Here is a 5,235-nt window from a genome sequence, read left to right as displayed (position 1 = left end):
CCGAGCGCCGAGCGGGCGGGCGGCCGGATGGAGGCAGGCAGGGAGGCCGGCGATCGATGCGCTCCGCGCTCCCCGGGCCCGCCCCTCGCCGCGGCCTCGGTGAGGGAAGGGCAGGGAGGGCGGCGGGGCAGGGGAGGGGTGCGCTGATGCGGCGCTGCCCGCGGGGGGGTTCCTCGCCGCCCCCCCACGCCGCCACCTGCGGGCAGAAAGTGGCAATAGGGAGCCGTAACCGCCCCGGCACGGCTTCGCCCTGAAGGGGAGACGTTGGCTGCTCGGCCGGGGAGGGCGGGGGTAGCTGGCTCGGTGCACATAAAAAAGCGTTTTTATCCCTAGACGGTCACAAAAATGTCAAATGGGCCCTGCTGAATGGCCGTGGAGCTTAGGCGCCCGTTAACCTTTCGCTAATTTCAACATAAAATGCGAGGCTTTGTTGGTAGCTGCCAGGGTGCTCTGTACAAAAGTTAATAAACAGCTGTTTGTTTGGAAGCACACTAACAATTGCACGATGAAGCCTGTTTTCTTACTAAAATGCCAAAGGTGTAATTGAACTGTAATTGCAAAGATCCAGCGTGCAGGTCCTTTACACGCCTGTGTTGCACCCAAAGCGGTGAGATGTTTTGAAATGTGTCGCCAGGTCCCAGATAGTGAAGCTTGTTCCTAATGAAGCTTTTTCTGAGGATAGCTGCACTGATGTCGACTGGCTTACACCAGGGATTAATTTGTGCGATTTTGCTTTCCCTCTTGAAATTGGAAGGTCAAAAATAAACATGTCGTGCCTACACATCTGGTGATCAAGGGTTTTAATTTAAGAGGCTGGAGCTTTGTTCTCCGCAACTGCATGCGACACAACTTTCAGCCTCTTTCATTCCCAGTGTGAATCTAAGGCGCTCTGAGTCTGGGCCATACCCATCTGAGCAGCAAAGGCATTAACCCTTTGGGACTAAGCCATCTAATTTACAAAATGCCTTCCTGTGATTAATTTGTGTAAATAAGCCAAAGACCCTGTGCCGCTGTTCAATTCTACTCCCTCATGTGGAAGGTGTTAAGACTTGGGCAGAAAACAAACACATCTTTGAGCTGTTGTGTGAAAAACCTGTCTCTTCAGACAGAGCCTGGAAAAGATCAGACGAGCTGCTCTTCTTGTGTTCTTGAAACCAGTCTTTTCTGCCATCAAAACCAGTGACAAAAGTCCTATGGGAGCCTGTGTAAGGATTCTTACAGTGCACTTCTATGCAGTGGGAGGGTATATATCGTCATAAAATGCAGGGAAAATGAAGTGGGGAAGTACCTTACGATTCCCATTTCTCCTCTCCCAGTGACTTAAGTTTAGCAACCTGGTAATTTTTTTGTTAAATGTCTGTATTAGATTGTTTCTCAACAGCCTCAATTAAAAATACTCACAAAAATGCATATGACAGTGCAACAGATGAGATCATCTCACAAATCAGAGTTAAAACTGTGTGATTTGGTATGCTTATAAAGTAGGCTATCTCTCCTGAGCAGATGTAAAACCCGAAAGAAAAACCTGCTTTCAAAGAACAAGTAGCCTGGTGGTAAAACCACAAGCTTGGGATGTGGGAAACCCACATTCCCGTCTGTGGTGTGAAAGAGGCAAAGAAAGGATTTGAATGCAGATGTTCAGTGACTGAGGTAAATGCCCCGATCAGCTCTTTTAGGACAGCAGGATCTCACTTTCATATTTTGCCCCCCTAGGAAAACTATGTGAGTGTTGTGGTTCTTCCTAATGCAGTGGGAAAATGACTGTGTCACAGGAAAACTTGCCCAGTCCTGCACATAATGCTGATGTTCCACAAACAACTTTGATGGTTTGTTCTCATCTACAGAGCTTTGTATGGGGAGAAGCTGTTCATCTTTAAACCCACACAGTCACAGCTGGGATCAGAAGAGTATCCAGAGAGAACCTCCTCTGTGAAAACTTCAGGCCCCGATGACAGCTTGAATCTCCGTGTCTCCATATGATGATCTCAATGAATCGCGCAAACAATCATTGTGCATATAGTTGGAAGGCAAAATGAATTGTTGGGATTCTGGAAAAGCAGGATGCAAAGCTTCTTTTTTTTTTTATGCACACACTTGTTCATAAATGTCCATGACAAACGTGTTATTTGCTTTAATTTTAGAAATACCTTCTCAGGCTTTTGGATAATAAATGAAATAAATGAACTGACCAAAAATATTGAGTTGCATACCATGCATTGATATGAAAGCTGTTGATAAGTCAGCAGAAGTGATGCAAAGCCTCCTAGATTTTGCAGAAGTGTTGTTCAGTGAGTTACCAACTTTATTTTAGTGATCGTTTCTTTAGTGCAATTTTCACAGAGAATTCTGGACACAGGCAAAGAAGATGAACATCCTCAAATACCAGGCACTTCAGTGTGCTGGAGCTAAATAATTTTGTTAAGTTAAAGCATTTTCATGAATTGAAAGGCTTCCTCATGTTTGCATTAAAATATTTCAGTCCCAGTCTTCTGGATCCTCCGTGGATATGGATCTTTGATGGCTCTCAGGAGAAACCACCAGCCACAGCTCCCTCATAATATCAAGCACTAGGCCTGAATGTGGGTATAATCCTTTCAGCCACACATTTACCCTATTCAAATTTGCCCAGTCCCAAGCAATATACGATACATTCAATGACATTTTAACATTGAGAATAGATGAGCTTTCACCACCTGACTGTCAGCAATTGTGAAGCAGGGGGGAGGAAATGTAAAATACAGCTCCAGCCTTAAGATAAATAGTAAGCTTTCTCTGCTAACAGAGACTGTCAGACAAGCTGAGACAAGAGTTAATTTTCCTGTGGCTTTTCCTGGCATTTAACTCTATGCAAAGCAGATGCAAAGCCAATGAAGAGTGACTACGGGGAGATAGGTGGGTTTGTGCAACTTAAAAGTTTGCCAGCCGTGAATTAAAAATACAAGTAATGTGAACTTGTCTGTCACACAGACAAGGCCGAGGGTCCATGGCCATTAAGACCAGCAGAAAGGCATATTCATCATTGGAGAGTCCTGGCCAGGCACGAGCACATGATAGCACTCGAGTTTGTTTCGCCAGAGGCCACAATGCTAGGGTTAGTGGTGGTTACATGCTTTTACGCTACCATTACGGTCCTTTGTGCAAGGACAGACGCTGCCTGAATCAGCCTGCACAGGTACAGTGTTTGCATTTGACCCAGCTGTGTGGGTTTATATTGGCTGTTCATTTTGTTTCATGCAGGCATGTTATTTTGCTCTGGTATGAGCGCATGTGTCACGCAGGAGCAGCACTGCAGACATCCCTGCCATTTGGGATGTACCAACCTTTAGTTTTTAGCTTTTTGGCTCCTCCTCCCAGGAAAATGAAGAATTTAAAGGAAGTCCTGCCAACTTCGTTATGCTGCCCTTTTGTTGATAAGATCACCTACAAAAGATTTTACATCCTATCTAGTGAAGTAGGAATGCTAAAATGTAGGAATTTTTCTCACCTGACACAGCAGAATACAATCATACTCCCCCAAATTTTTACTCACTAACTTTACTCAAGACAGCATCTACGAGAGGTATACAGTAAAAGAGTATGTAGGGCAGCGTACGATGAACTTACATACAGAAATATTTATATCCATAGATAAATATCTCTCTATATTTATCTCTATTTTAAATGTGCTATTTTATATCCAAAAGGATGTAGTTCTCATGTGGTATTACTTTTTTGCTCTATCAAATTTCTTTAGTAATTTAACATGTATAGATTGAAGTTTAGCATGTATGAACTCACACTGATGTGAATGTATTTTTCCATGTTACAGCAAATTCTTTTCAAAATAGCTGGTGGACCCCAAGAAATACACAAACCTTAAACTGAAAATTACCTTTCAAATGCTCAGCTATATGAAGGACAAGTCTAGGTTCTGCTCCTTCAGCTTCAGTGGCAGTTGATTTGTCCACTGAATGAAACTCTTCAAATCTTCCTTCTTTTCTGTATGTAGACTCTAAGGAAACACAGTTAATGTATTTTTTTGCAATAACATTAGATTTGGCTTGAAAGCTATGTGCTGAGATATACCACATTACTGGTATTTGAAAATGGTTTGACTTTTGGTTTAATTCATCTGTCTCTGACATTTTATTTTGAGTATGTTTCTCTGCTAAAAATGGGCTGGGGAGAGAGGAACAGTTCAACTGTGAATTATTCTTTAGAAAACTGAATGCTTTTGCCATCCCACCAAAGTCATCTGGCATTAATTAACATAGCATCTCACTAATTATATTGTCAGCATACAGCCACTAAATTCAAATACAAAGAGAATTGTTAAATTTTTCCAATTTAACTTTGGTATTTCTTTTAAAGCATCGTTCTTCAAGTTTTGTGTATATAGGAAATCATCCAAAGCCCACTGAAGTTAATGGGCTTCCTTCAGATTAGGACTAGAAACGTTTGGAAAAATCAGTGGGGTGTCCAAACCACCTCTCTAAATCAAGCAATTAGGTACTTAACTCCTATTATTGGCATCCACAGCACAGCACCCAAAACTCCCTGACTATGCAGCACTGCAGACCTGATGTGCCACCCAAGGGAACAAAGACCACATTGGGAGGGGAAAGAGAGTGCTGGACACAGTGTGAGTTTGCCATCCCATTGTGCCCATGCCTTCAGGGTGACAAAAAGAAACACTGTCTGGTAGGAGAAATCAGGCAGTGGAGGGAGAATGGCAGTGCTGCATGGCAGCTGTGTGGGGCACTGCATCCTCGCACCAGCAGCAGAAACTTGTCAGTTAAAATACCTGTGCTAACTCAGGTGAGTGGCACTTGAACCGAGCTGTGAGTTGCCACATGAAAGCCATGGCCTTGTTTCCAAGTCCTTTGTGCATGCTGCTGGTGCTTCTTGTGTGTTGCTGTATCCTGTGCTTTTTGCATTGTGTGAGAGTCAGCTGCTCACTGATGTCCTCCTTGTGAATTTTGCGTTTCTTTTCTTCAGCTAGGGAGAACCGGGGAGGACAAGTGTCTGAGTAGTGCCTGTGCTTTGCCTGGAGCAAAACTTTCCACAAAGTCCCTCTTGCTTAAAAGCATCCTGCCAGCGGTGAGGGGATTCCGCATGTGTGGCTGAGCCAATCTGGAAGCCACACCAGAGCCAAACACTGGATTAATTCTGCCATTTGACACCACCTAGAGCTCAATCCTGCTCTCAGTGAATGGTGGTCCTATGACCTGCATGTATCTGGCTCTACATGTTAGT

Source organism: Anser cygnoides, chromosome 1 (assembly GCF_040182565.1).
Source record: "Anser cygnoides isolate HZ-2024a breed goose chromosome 1, Taihu_goose_T2T_genome, whole genome shotgun sequence".
NCBI lineage: Eukaryota > Metazoa > Chordata > Aves > Anseriformes > Anatidae > Anser > Anser cygnoides.
Note: the sequence above shows the minus strand (reverse complement) of the source record.